The 14,762-nt window shown below is 40.8% G+C and overlaps 1 long non-coding RNA gene across 6 annotated transcripts in view; it reads left to right on the top strand.

The window, feature by feature from the left end:
* The first annotated feature begins 11,986 nt into the window (after positions 1–11,986).
* LOC120405766 overlaps positions 11,987–14,762 on the top strand; it is a 73,841-nt gene continuing 71,065 nt past the window's right edge. For 4 of the 6 annotated variants that reach the window (XR_005598847.1, XR_005598845.1, XR_005598848.1 and 1 more), the window contains exons 1-2: positions 11,987–12,259; positions 13,984–14,099. This is a non-coding gene — a long non-coding RNA (uncharacterized LOC120405766). The remainder of the gene's footprint in view (positions 12,260–13,983; positions 14,100–14,762) is intronic. The other 2 variants (XR_005598843.1, XR_005598846.1) reach the window with 2 other exon arrangements.

The raw sequence follows: 14,762 nt of genomic DNA, 5'->3' as shown, positions 1-14,762 counted from the left end.
AGACCCTGCGCATGTGGGAAAGATGCACCAGCCAGACACCTGGGAAAGAATTCTCTGTATCACTCAAAGCCCCCTCCATCTAGTGACCCACCTCTGGCAGTTGAGATAATTGCCCATTGCAGTCACGGATGGGCCATATGCCTCTGTAGGCAATTTCATCATACTATCCCCTCCATAATCTTGTCTAGCTCAGTCTTGAAACAAGTTAGGTGTTTTTTCCCCTCACTACTCCCCTTGGAAGGATGTTCCAGGACTTCACTCCTCTGATGGTTGGAAATCTTTATCCATTTCAAGCCTAAACTTGCTGATGGCTTTTGTTCTTGTGCCATCACTGGCCTTTAACTCAAATAACTCCTCTCCTGCCCCGGTGTTTATCCTGCTGATGTATTTATAGAAAGCAATCATATTTCCTCTCATCCTTCATTTTGTTAAGCTAAACAAGCCAAACTCCTTAAATCTCATTTTGTAAGGTAGGTTCTCTATTCCTCTGATCATTCTAGTAGCTCTTCCCTGCACCTGTCTAATCTGAATTCACCTTTTTTAACATGGGAGACCAGAATTGCACACCGTATTCCAGATGAGGATTCACCGGTACCTGGTATAAGCCTTTCGCATGGCTGCACCACATTGGCAGCTCAGAATCATCCTTTTATCGACCAATACAGCCTTGTCTTTCTCCTCCTCTGTCACTTTCAACTGATACACCCTGAAGTTATAGCAAAAATTCTTGTTGTTAGTCCATAGGTGAATGACCTTTCACTTCACACTGTTAAAATTCATCCCCTTTCTATTATTCTAGTTTTCAAGATCATCCAAATCTTGTATGATATTCTGATCCTCCTCTCTACATCAGTTTTTTTTTTTCAAAGAAAGAGATCAGGTTGGTCTGGCCAATCTACTTTTTGTAAAACCATGTTGTATTTTATCCCAATCCCCAACTACCTCTATGTCCTTTACTACTATCTCTTTCAAAAATTGTTATAAAATCTTGCATACAAGTGAGATCAAGCTAACAGGCCTGTAATTTCCCAGATCACTTTTTCCCCATTCTTAAATATAGGATCTATATTTGTAATTCCCCAGTCATAGTATATGACCCTTGAGTTTACAGATTAATTAAAAATTCTTGCTATTGGGCTTGCAATTTCAAGTGCCAGTTTCTATAATATTCTTGGATGGAGATTATCCAGGCCTCCCAATTTAGTCCCACTAAGATATTTGAATTTGGCTTCCACTTTGGATGCGGTAATTTCTACTTTAATATCCTCATTCCCATTAGTCACCCTGCCACTGCCCCTAAGCTCCTCATTACCTTTATTAAATACTGAGGCAAAGTATTCATTTAGGTGGGCCATACCTAGATCATCTTTAAACTCCACCCCATCCTCAGTGCTTAGTGGTCCCACTTCTTCTTTCCTTGGTTTCTTTTTATTTATATGACTAAAAAACCTTTTGCTATTGGTTTTAATTTCCTTTGCAAGGTCCAGCTCTGCTTGGCTTTTGGCAGTTTTCACTTTTCCCCTACACTTTCTGCCCTCCAACACATAGCTTTCCTTGCTGATCCATCCTCTCTTCCATTCCATAAAACCAGCTATGTGCATATTTGGCACCCACCGACTGAATAATGTTAATGTGAGCAGACACAGCTTTCTGGAGTCTTTTTCTATGAAATGTGGCTTGTTCATGCTTTCAATGCTATGTTAATGAATGCCAATGAGAGTATAGGCTGTATTTTAACTTTTTGTTTACTTCACTGGACATGTGCTGAGAGAGCAGTAAGTGCCATTCCCATGGTATAGTGCTTACCATATGTACTTAAAAGGTCCATACTTACACAATTAATCACATTTTTCAAAATTATTTGCTTTCCCACATTCAGCACAATAGGCCTTTGTTATATTTTACAGCTTCAGCATAAAAGAAACATACTAGCTACTAAAACACTATAATGGCATAACTTTGGCCACAATAAATAGCTAAGTTTTAATATGTCTGGACTGCAACAGTCTCCTGATTATCCAAGATGGTGATGGATAAATCCCCACTGAAAATAGAGAATAAATAGGGAATGTAGTGGTGACTTTTTGTGAAGAAGGAAATGTACTGGAAAGTTCAGCTGAGAGTTAGAGAAGATAATTAATTGTATAGCCATGGAGGAGATGGAAGAGACCAAAATACTGAAACCTCATCAGCAAAGGCAGATTCCAGCTAAGCTGTAATGGAGGGGATGCTAGGCATGAGGAGTGGATCTGAGTGGCACAGCAGATTGGATATAATGGTAATCTGAGCAGGACAGTGGTGACTGGGTTTATTTTTGTTATATAGCAATTCAATAGCTATGTAAAGAGCTAAGAAGTGGGTCACTGGAGTGAAAAATTGAAGGCAGTCTTGTTGATCTTGTTAGCATTTAACGATGGATGGTGACGGAGATTGCTTGTGAGATCTGGTGAGAGCACAGCATACGTTGGTATGGATGCAGGAATACTTAGAGTTATGGTATAAAAGCTCTAAGATTTTAAGCACTTCTGTGTGTATTTTGCAATGAACTATTGAACGGTTGGTTTTAATTGGGCTACTGCTTGTGCTGATGGTGTGTGAAAAAGTAGGGGGAGAGGTTCACTGGCTAATTGGCTGTTTTTATGTGATGCTTCATTGTCCTAACTTCCATTTTTGGCGCCGCAAGCCTGGGAGGCGGGAGAAGTGAAGCAGCGACGGCGTGCTTGGGGTGGAGGTGGGGCAGGGGTGAGCTGGGGCGGGGAGTCCCCCTGTGTGCCGCCCCCCCCCCCGTTACTTGCTGCAGGCGGCCCTCCCCACGCTCCCCTGCCCCAGCTCCCTCCACCTAAATGCCGGCAGTGACCGGGGCGGCCGAAGATCCGGCCGCTGAGGTCGCTGCCAAAGAAAATGTCGCCCCCCAAATCCTAGTGCCCTAGGCGACCACCTAGGTCATCTAAATGGTTGCACTGGCCCTGCCAGACACATCAAATAGGCCATCAAATTAGTTTGATTTTTCCATCATTTTACAGTGATTACTTCCTGAAGACATTATCCTCACTAGGATACACACCAGCTATTTTAGTTGGCTTTCATATTTGCTTCTCACTGTTCACAAATCTATTTGCATTTAACAGCAGATCATCAGTATGATTTATTAGCAGTCCAATAATGTAGGATCAGTGTTCAAGTTTACTTTGTTTGTTGTATGTTTGGTTGCTTTATTACTTTTTGGTAATGCTGCAATAAAGAAAACATCCTGGTGCTTTTTCTATTTGTTTTATTAAACCTCTTTGCTGCAGGGTATTTGGCGGTTGTCAAATAGGCTCTCTTTTAATATACCAGCTGTACTTCATACTCACTCATTTCCTTTATCCTTATATATTCCTCAATAAACTAAACAAACTACTTATTAGAAGTAACTTTTAATGCAATATTTATATATTTAATACAATACTTTAGAAGCTGCTATTTTTGTACTGGGCCTTGGATTACAAAATCTTGGAGTTACAAAATTGCATGTTTGATATATCTTGTAAATGTGTTTTTCAGAACTAATTTACATTCATATGTACATAAAGTTCCCGTGGACATAGAATTTACAAAATATTGTAGTTATAGTTGTCAGTAAAAGTGAATAGATAGACATGTAGACTTTTACTAGATTATTCTTTCATTGCTATCAACATACTTTACACAGGTTTGGTGTAAGAAAATAGATATGAAAATAAATATGAAGCTCTTCTCCATTCCAATTCACTTCCCAGCATATTATAGTATTTCCTGCATTCACAGCCTTTTCTCTCTGTACATATTTACCAGGATTTTTGGTCTGGGTCTGATTCTCATTTAGACTGAGTCCCCTTTGAGTATGTTTATGTTGCAGCTGGAAGCGAGCCTCCATCTGGGAGGTAGACAGTCTCTAAAAATAGCTGTGAGGACGTTGCTCACCCCAGCCCTGGGTTCTGAGCTCAGGTGCCCAGCAACATCGCCACTGCCATTTTTATTGTACTATCTCGAGTTGAGGTACTGCTAGTCTGTATACCAAGGCTGGGAGGTTTGCCCCCAGCTGCAGTACAGACATAATTTTTAAGCCATACAGAGTAAAGAGGCCTTAGAATAAAGAGAATTGCACCCTTGAAGTTCACTGAGAATATATGTGCATCAAGCACAGTAGTGTTTCATATGCATGGCTTGTAACAAATTGTAATCTGCATAAAGATGAGGCACTCATCAAGTTAATCCCTTGCTCTTTGGGTGTCCTTTTACCCAAGGCTTAATAAATCATTGCTACATTTTCCAAGGTTTGGGAAATAAGACACTTCTACCAGCATAGATCAGGGGTAACTATAATGAGGTCAACTGAGTTACACAATTGTAAAGCCCATTTAAGTTAAAAGGGAGTCAGATCTTGGATCGCTAATAATACTGTTATTTAATTAACTCTTTTTTTTAATATCATTGTGTATAACACCTTCACAGACATGACTTAGAGATCAGCTCCTCATTAATTCTCCTGTTAGGTGGGCTGGGCACAGCAGATCTACATATCAGAATCTAATGATGGCTGAATAGTTTGGAGGTAGGAAGCCCCTTTCTCTCTGATCCCAGGAAATCAGAGGTCCTTACAGTGTATTCAGGGTCAGAAGCTCCAGAAAGTGATTTACATTTGAAACAGAGAGCTCTGCAAGACTCACTGGAGGAGTTAATGGATCTCCCTGCACCATAATAGCTAAACAGTCCAACAAAAGCTCATGGGCCCTATTTATTGGATAGAAGTATTTCCATTCTCCTATTCTGTGATGGGAGAATGGGACCCAGGCCTGTGGATTACAGGAAAGTGGATTGCCTTCTGTTTTGCACCAATTTTTCTACCATGAAATTATTAAATTTTTAAGATTACTAATCTGTACTTGTTATCACAATGTAATACAAAACAACTTTACTACTGACAAAGCCTCACCTTTTTATGCATTTCGACTCCTAAACCACTGGAGATATTTTTTGAGCCCTACAAAATTGGCATTGGCATCTTTCCACATACACTAAATGCTGAAGGTATGGAAATCGGCAATCAAAATGATCATTTCCACCCTCTGTTTGTATCCTAAATTCAATCATATCAATAGTTTCCAGTCTTTTCCTTTCTTTTCAGTGAATTGTTTTTTATCTGCAAGCTCTATCTGCAGCTGTTATTGCCTTAAATATCACTAACATAAGAATGGCCATACTGGGTCAGACCAATGGTCCATCTAGCCCAGTATCCTGTCTTCTGACAGAGGCCAATGCCAGATGCCCCAGAGAGAATTAACAGAACAGGTAATCATCAAGTGATCCATCCCCGGTAGCCCATTCCCAGCTGCTGGCTTCTGGCACTATTACGATACTCTATAATATTTTTGTATGTAGTCTGTTAATTCTAGTCTATATTGGTTTTTATATAGTGCCCATCACCATAGTATCTTAGTGCCTTCTATAATTAAACATACTTACAGGATTACTTAACTTGTTACCAATTCCTCTCTACTCCACCTGCCCTGAAGAGGAGTTAGCTATGGATTTCTTTGATTTCTGATCCTCTCCCCTCCTCCCCATAAATGTTTGTAAAGTTGTCACTTAGTGGGAAAGCAAAGTAAAAGAAAGAGATTTTACATTTGAAAATAAAAATGCTGAGTTCTCTGGTTGCTCTTCATTCCCAGAGAAGTGAGTTCCATAGTCTCATGCCATTTGCAAAACGGCCAAAATCTCTAGCATATCACAAGCTTCACCCAGGAGTTAGAAAGTTCCATAGATCCTGAGGAAAGGCTGAAGGAAGTAAGTCTTGAAAGGTGAGGCGGTCTCTTAGGTATCCTGGTCCCAGTTCACTGAAGGTCTTGGAAAATAAGGACTGAAATCTTAAATTGACAGCATGTCCAATTGGGAGCCAATGAAGAGCACAAAATACAAAGATGATATGTGTTCAGTTATATTGGTTGTTAAGGTGGGGAGGGGACCTACATTCTGGACCATTAGTTACTTTTTCAGTGCCAGTGCTTTCAATACAATATAACAGTCCAATATAGAGGTACCAGACATGTGTAACCGAAGCCAGGTCAAGGTTATCAGACAAGATGGAGAACAGTCTCCTGCATAACCCTATATTGTAGACAGTGTTTACTGCAGTCATTGCTGCAAACTTTACAGTCTGGGGCTCAAGGACCTTGATAGAGTGACTATAGGATGGAAGCAAACCCTTCCCAGTCTCTACCTCATCCTACCAATACAACCTGCACCTTGCTCAGGTTTACTTCATTCAATTATTATTCATATCCTGATGTTGGCTAGTCATTGGGATAGTAGATGGATAGCAGAGTGATGGCAGTGTTTGCATAATGTGTATGTTCCTTGACTATCTGGTGTATATGAGAGGGAGCCTTGTTTTAATTTTTTGGTACATTATTTCTCATTTTTGAAGTGTTTGCAAGTCTGAAAAGTAAATAGTGCTTTAATCTTGTGTGTGGAAGAAAACTTAGAATATTAATCACCTGGCTAGCTTTTTCAAATGGGAACAGTAATGTAGAAGTTTTACGATAATGGGCATGCAGAACAATTATGTATATTCTTATGCACTGAAAAGATCTATATTGTTTATATAATAATGGTCTAGTGTGTGCTTTTTGTTCCTGCCATGGTTTCTAACCAGAGATTTGGACAGAGTATCAATGAGTTACACTTTGCCAATCATCTAATAAATAACATAAATAAATTCTCAACCTAACGGTCTAATGAATAAATGACTCACAAAATGACTGGAACCAATGCCATCAATCAATCTCATATACCCAATATGTAAGCTATTTAAATGGAGCAAAACATGTGGTAGTAGTTTAAAAAAAATCCTTTGGAAAACTTTGTACAATGGTGCTTAAATAGGAGCTAATCTTTGACATAATCCAATATGAAGAGAGTGAGAGAGATTTGTTTCCTTCCAATCTGATTATAAAGTCTGCCTTTTAAAGAGCCTTTTCCAATCTCGTACATTATATTCAAAGTGCAATACTTAGATACACAGAAATTGCATAGGTTATATCTTTGTCAAAGATAATACTGATGGTGTAACAGAAAAACAACCTGTATGTGAATTTAGGGACTACCCTAGCACCTCTCTCTGGAGGGGGAGGGTCTAAGAAAATTACATATAAAGGATTATCATCAATCCTAATCAGCCACACAAGGGATTAAGGGGGCATAACATTCCCTTGAGTGGGCTACCTGTAATGTGGGTTGCAACATGGGAGGAAAAGCAGGCTCTGCGGCGCTCCTCTGCTTTTCCATCCCACGTGTGAAAGGGAGGGGACGGGGACTGTGCAGAGCCTGGGCTCTGCTCCCTCTTTCAATGTGCTGTCCACCATACTTAGCTACATTGGGTGATGTATACTGTGCCAGCTCTCACTTTGACACTCTACTTCCTCAGTGAAGAAGGAACGAAACTACGAGACAGAACGTGACAGTATCACAATTTGTTTCTTTGGAAAGCACAACTATACATTGCCACTTACTCAGAGCAGCTCATACTGTGATGAGCTAATGTAAAATGTCTTCATTAGATCCTGACACAGTAAATAGATGCACTAGTGTGGACTCCTAAGCCAATGCAAAATCCTAATCGTCTTCACCTTTTTCCAGCACTGGGGCCTTAGTTAACAACATTTCCAGTGTTACTTGAACTCACTCTTAATCTCAGCTTCAACTCAAAGTTTTATAGCTCAATGAAATGAAAATGCAGGAAATTGTTTTAAAATATGGATGGTTTTTCCTTGCCGTTGCTTAGTAGAAAAGGAGAAACAAAATTAGAACTGACATATATGGATATGAAAAATCTGTTCTTGTAAGAGATGATTTATTCTAAATGTTAGCAATAGCAACATTTATGTGAGCTCTATGCATCAAGGTTGATGTGGAAAATGGAGTCCAACCCTGGAAATGTGCATGTAAAACTCCTCTTGACATCAAAGGGAGATGCACACATGGTCTCACTGTAAAATCAGCCCTACGCTTTCTTTTAAGCCTGTTCTTGTATATGTCATAATATTCTTTTTTGGATTTTTTTCTGTCTATAAGTCCCCAAATCAATAGACAATGTCAAGTAGTCTACGGAGGAGCTTGGATATCTCAGTCATAAGAATGGTATATAAAACTAGATTGTTTAGTCCCCAAATTTGCTTTTGTTACAAAAAGGTTAATGTTTTCATGAAAAGTGTTTAAATGAAGGGTTTTTTCCTTAAAAATCCCTGCAATACTTGCAACCCAAGGTCCTGATCCTGTGACTGACAGCACAAGGGTGCACCGCTGTGATTGTATGCCACCAGTTATTAGACCAGAGCCAAACACTGCAGCTATGTACTGCTGTAAAGAAACCAAAGATTTAACATAGGTCACTGTAATTTCATGTCCAAGCTACATGAAATGGAAAAAATAAAAAAAAATGTAGATTTTTAAAAGTCTTTTAATTTAAATCTTAGGTGATTTGGAAATTTTTCCCATAATATCTAAAATCCTTTTTCAAAAGTGGCTTGAGTCCCAGACCTGAGTTCCTAAGTAGATGTGGGCAAAAATTTTGGGACAAAACTTTTTTTCAGTGAAAAAATGCAGATTCAGGTCCACTGAACTTTGTCCACTGAATTTCGTGAATTTGTGTTGATTTCATTGAATAATTTCAGTCAAGAAAAGCCTTTTAAAAATTCAAAAAATACCCAAAACCTTCTGACATTTTCAAAACAAAACACTGATTTTTTTTTTCAATTAATTTTTAAAAAAATCAAAAGAAAATGTTTTGTTTCAGGTTTAACAAACTGTTGTGTTTGTTTTGTTTTTCACTTTTTGATTCATCAAAATATTTTTTAAATTTTCATTTTGGGTCAACTCAAAACATTTTTTTTCAATTTTTCAGAATAGCCAATGAAGCAGAAAATCAGTTATTTGCACAGCTCTGTTCCTAAGTGCTTTTTAAAATCGGACAGGGAGCCACATCACTTAGACACCACCAGAAATTTTACTTTAGAACAGAGGTGGGCAAACTGCAGCCCACGGGCCAGATCCAGCCCGTCAGGGCTTTGGATCTGGCCCGCGTGATTGCCAGCCCTGTGGCACAGCAGGGCTAAGACCAGATCCCTGCCTGCCCTGACCCCATGCCGCTCCCACAAGCGGCCGGCACCACATCCCTGTGGCCCCTGGGGAAAGGGGGGGCAGAGGGCTCTGCGTGCTGCTCTTGCCTGCGGTCACCACCCCGCACAGTTCCCATTGGCCAGGAATGGGAAACCAGGACTAACGGGAGCTTCGGAAATGGTACCCGCAGGCGAGGGCAGTGAACGGAGCCCTCTGCCCCCCTCCTCCAGGCACCGCAGGGACATGGCGCCGGCCACTTCTGGGACCGGCGCAGGGCCAGGGCAGGCAGAGAGCTGGCCTTCTCCCGGCTGTGTGCCGCTGCCACCCTGGAGCTGCTCCAGGTAAGTGGTGCCGGGCCGGAACCCAAACCCTGCACCCCTCCTGCACCCCACAAACCAACCCCCTGCCCTAAGTCTCCTAATGACCTGCTGCATCCCTCCCTGCACCTCAACACCCTGCCCTGAGCCCCCTCCCACACTCTGCACCCCTTCCCTGAGCCCCCTCCTGCACGCCACATCCCTCCTGCACCCCAACCCCCTGCCCTGAGCCCCCAATCCCTTGCCCAGAGCCCCTTCCTGCACACTGCTTCCCCTTCCACACCCTGCACTCCTTCCCGCACCCCACCCCCTGCCCCAGCCCCAGCCCTAACCCTACATTCACGGCCCTGCATGCAGTTTCCCCACCCAGATGAGGCCTTCCAGCCAAAAAGTTTGCCCACCCCTGCTCTAGATCAAGCCTACTTTTGTTTTCAAAAGTAATATATGATTTTTAGCCTGCCAGTCTCATTCAGAAAAAAACATTTTTCTCAAATACTTTTTATTTCAAAGAAGTTGAAATTTCAGCATTATATAAATTAGGCATTGACATACACAGGTAAGACTGTCATTTGAGTCCTCAGTTTCACAAAGATAAGAAACACCTGGAAAATAAAAATATGTGGGAAATTTTTAACTGTTCTTGCATTTCTGAAACAGTGTAACTAAGAAAAGCAATACCACACTTATATTAAAAAGTCAGGCCTAACTCCTGCAATAAGTAGTCAATATCAAAAATTCTCATTCACTTCTAAGGGGGCAGGATTTGACTCTTTATATAAAGAGGATAACATACAGTCTTCTCACAAATAAGAGGTATGGTCATACTATAAATGTAAGCTACGCTGCCAAAATATGTGTCCTATTGAGAGAGCTGTGAAAGTTCTGAAATGCCTGAACTTTCCTACGTGAACTTCTAGAAAGCTCGGAAAATCATAATTAACTTCTAATACACTATTCTAGGGAGAAAACAAAATCCGTAGCTTGTATTCTGAACTTCTTAGCAGTACACAGAGAGAAAATACCATTTCAGTTGTTGCTTTGCTGCATGAAGGATCTTCTCAGAGTATTTGGGAACAAAGCTGTCTGCCACAGCTAATAACTCACTCAGCAACTACCCCTCCAAAATCATAGTGCTTCAACCCCAACTGCGTGCCTGATGAATGGCAAAGCAGCTGATGAATGGTAATAGCAAGCAGTCTTGGGATTCAGGGGGGACCCTCACCCAACTTATGGGTTAGAAGAATTTATGAAGATAACATGACATGCTAATATATTTTTACAGCCTAAACAAGATATTTTATGCCAGCTGTGGGCACCACATGTAGTTTATCAATATAATTTCCAAGACCTTTATCCTTTGGGTTTTTTGTTCTTGCACACAATATCATTATCAGAAAAGGTGAAAGCAAACTGCTAAGTAAAAATATTGTGAACACACAGAAGCTTCTCTGCTTTTTACTCTTGATCTCTTAAATCCATTTTCAATAGCAATAAAAGAAAATCAGCACCTTTGTGTATAGGACTTGAGCCTGGCATTTAAAACCTTTTGTTTATCCTCCATTTCTCCACAAGTCTATATTAGTAAAAGCAAGGCATTCTCCAGACTGCTGTTACTTGCATATTTAATTTTATTTCCACAGACACTTCTACACTGGCAAATATTAAAACACCTAAAGTCAAAATTATCAAATCTGATTTTGTTTAAAAAAAAAGTGTGAAATATTGGGACTTGATGCTAACATGTAGTTCTTACTGTTAACTGCTGTAAAGAACCAGCCGAGTTTGATGACTATATGAAATCTCCTGTAGTTGTGGTACTTCCAGGCCTCATATCACAAGTTTCACAACACTGGTCAATAAGTTTCTTACTTCCAAAAATGGTAATGGATGTTTCCTCTTTACTGGTGGAACTATACAATAAGGATGTAAGCAGGGTCTGAATGAGCTCTCCCCTGAGAGCTAGTTGGTGGGGGGAGAGACTTCAGGAGCAAACTGCATTTACATGAACACACTTACTCTGCATAGATATCCTGCAGACAGGAGCTGTGTTGCTCAAAGTGATCAGCTTTGGTTGGTGGTGGGTTACAAATCACTTTAGTTCTGAATGCAGGGGTAATGAAATGTTCTCAGTGTTACCTTTATTGTATGAGTAAATGGCAACAGAACTGTGCTGAGCCTGTCCTGATTGAGGGGTAATCCTTAGTTGAAAGGAACTAGCTAAGCCAGGAACTTGAATGCCAGACCCCTGTGAAAAGTAGGAAGGGTGGGGACAGGTATCCCAGTCAGGAGTCCCTGGTCTGGTTTAACCTGTTCCTCTCCACTGTTTAAAGACAGAGCTAAATAGGCTCCAATAGGAGTCTTTTGTTATTTTAAGTGCTCAATAGAGCTGAAATCACTTGTGGTGGGAAAGTGTTTCCTCCCAGCCTGCTTCAGGTTCCCCCACTAAGAGCTGACAATCACTATAAGTTAAGTGACTCTCAAGAGACTGACCTGCAGAGATCACAGTAGAGAAACAGGTGGCCCGTGGGAATGGCAAGCAGCTGGTGGGGCGGCCAGCAGAGCAGAATAGCAGCTGGCGGGAGGCCAGCCAAATCAAGTGGTCACATGGCAGAGCAAGCAAAATGCCCTCTTCCCTAGGTGGGAGGTGAACTCACACATATGCACCTCTGAAGCCTGGGTCCTCACGGACCAAGGACAACCGCTGTGAGTGGGGTATGGTGAGGCAGCAAAGAGGAGCACAGTAAAAGAATTTTTGGTTGTAGAAGTCAAGAACATGAGGTGGAAGATACTGCCCCACGCACTCTGAGGTGGGTGTCCTGCTCACAGTTTTATGATTATGAAACCTGCTTGATGCATTTTCCCTAATTAATATCTGGTGACTTTCCTCCTTTCATTACAAGTTTATTTTCTACACTCAGACTCTGTGCTTGCAATTTGGGAGGTATTGCCTCTCAGAAGCACCCAGGGATGGTATGTAATTTTCCCAGGTTACTGGGTGGGGACTCGAGCCAGTTCTGTGTTGTATTGTTGAAAAGGAACCCCTAGATATTGAGCCCAGCCCTGATTGCTGCTGGAACCACCTGGCAGAAGGGTTACAAGCAGGGCCGGCTTTATGAAGGGCGGGGCCCAATTTGAATACCTGGTGGAGGTCCAGGGCTTCGGTGGCACTTCAGCGGCAGGGGGTCCGCTCCGGGTCTTCCGTGGCACTGAAGGACCCTCTGCAGCCGAAATGCTGCCGAAGCCCTGGAGCGGACCCCCTTCCCCCCCCCTCCCCCCCCGCCACTGGGTGAGTAAAAAAAAAAAATTAAAAAGACTCCTAAGGTGTGAGGCCCTCTTGGGCGCGGGGCCTGATTCTGGGGAATCGGGGGAATTGGCTTAAAGCCGGCCCTGGTTACAAGTACTGGAAAAAATTATAACTATTTCATTTTCAAAATGCAAAGAAGTATTATTTGACCACCTCTACTAAAGTAGTGTGAACTGGGTAATCAGTCATAATATTATATAGCACCCTCTTAGGATACCAAAGTCCTTTTCAAACAATAGTAAATTAAGCCTCATTGCTCCTGAGAAGTAGGTAATACATATTAGAGTGTAGTCAACTATTCTCAGTGAATAATATATTTAAAAAAATTCTCCTTTATTTGCAAACAGAAATAATCTGTAAACAGATTTTGATATTTTTATGCATTTGCTTATTAATCATAACTCTTCAATGAACATTTTATTCAAGCTAATTTCAACCAATGGGCAGTATATGAACTATTCACTTGAACTCTGTCTATGACTAAATGCTGTCTGTTGTTTGTGGTATATGATTGGCCACATAAATTACCAATTGTAGTGAGTATCCTGACTGGATGATAGAATGGAGATCCAAAGAAATTTCAAAACAGGCCCCTTCTGGCACAAAAGCCCAGTTTTTGGTAAACCAAAAAAATTAGATAATGTTTTGAATTTTTAAAAAATGTGGAAAAAATTGGTCTGTTTCAAACCCTTTAAAAAGAAAACAAATTGAACCTTTCTGAACTTTTTTGCAACAGTTCATTTTTTGACCAGTGGAAGTAACATACTTACTCCTGGGGAAAAGTTATGCTAAGAATAGGTATTCTGATGCAAAGTGAGCTGTTATGTCTTATTTGCATGCTGATACCTAGTATGCAGAGCACTCTTGCTGCTGCGGCTGTGAGAACAAACCAGAAATGTGGGGGTACTTGTTTGTGTGAGGAAGCTCTCTTCCATACATTTTAAAAGCTTGATTTGTGGAGGGTAACCCCATATTTAGCGGTTGTACCAGCTCCAAACAAAGCTGGATGCGGAGGACAGAAACAAAACTATAAAAGTAGTTTAAAATATATTTCACTTGTTCCACAGTTGTTCTACTGTTGCTTGGCACAGTCATGGCAGAGAGGGAGATGGGAGACACAGGAATGAATGAACTAACTAATTAATGAAATTGCTACTTGTCAGGGGTGCTGGAAAAATGTGTATACTGGGGGTGCAGCCATTGAACCATGTAAACCCCATATATCAGTGCCACAGGTTGCCCACCACTGCTGTATATGATGGAAACCACATCAAGCCAAGAGGTGTGGGAGCACTCCCAGCATCCCTAGTTCCAGCACCTATGCTACTGGTGTCCTTTTTTAGGTAGGTGACAGTAAGTGAACTGGCTAATTGTGTTTGACTTAATCATATAATCAGACAGAAATTATCCTAGGTTTTAAACCAGGAAAATGAATAATTCATAAAAACTGGCCATAAAAACTGAAACTTTGATACATAGTAATATGGTTTTATTGTGTTTTATAATGTATAAACAAATTCCCAAACAGTAAATATAGGTTAAGTCAATTGTGAAAACAGATTGTTAATGAAAACAATGTAGTTTTATGCTCATTTCCCATGAGATGATTTCTTCAGTGTATAACAGCTTATAAATTTATTGTGATTTAAAGTGAAATTGCATTTCTTGGAATTTTCAAAGCCAGCAATGGTATTCAGGCCCAGATTTAAAGGAGACAATCTGTCTTGCTTGTCATGTGTATCAAGGTTTAGAACACAATATAGTTTCACATCACTGAAGCTGTGCCAAATCTCCTAAAATTAGAGCAGCACAGAGATACATCTGGATTGTTACTTTCCAGCAACATTGTCATGTCCATGGTCAGAGCAGCGAGGGTAAATTTCACCCACTGGGCTCACAGAATACCATAGTAGCACTGCTTGGTTCTGCAAAGGCTCAAACATCTTAATATTTCTTAATGAAACTCCATGTCCAGGAAGTCCACTTAGAAAAAAAAAACAACGCAC

Source organism: Mauremys reevesii, linkage group 5 (assembly GCF_016161935.1).
Source record: "Mauremys reevesii isolate NIE-2019 linkage group 5, ASM1616193v1, whole genome shotgun sequence".
Classification (NCBI taxonomy): Eukaryota; Metazoa; Chordata; order Testudines; family Geoemydidae; genus Mauremys; species Mauremys reevesii.
This window is presented reverse-complemented; position numbering and strand designations above follow the sequence as displayed.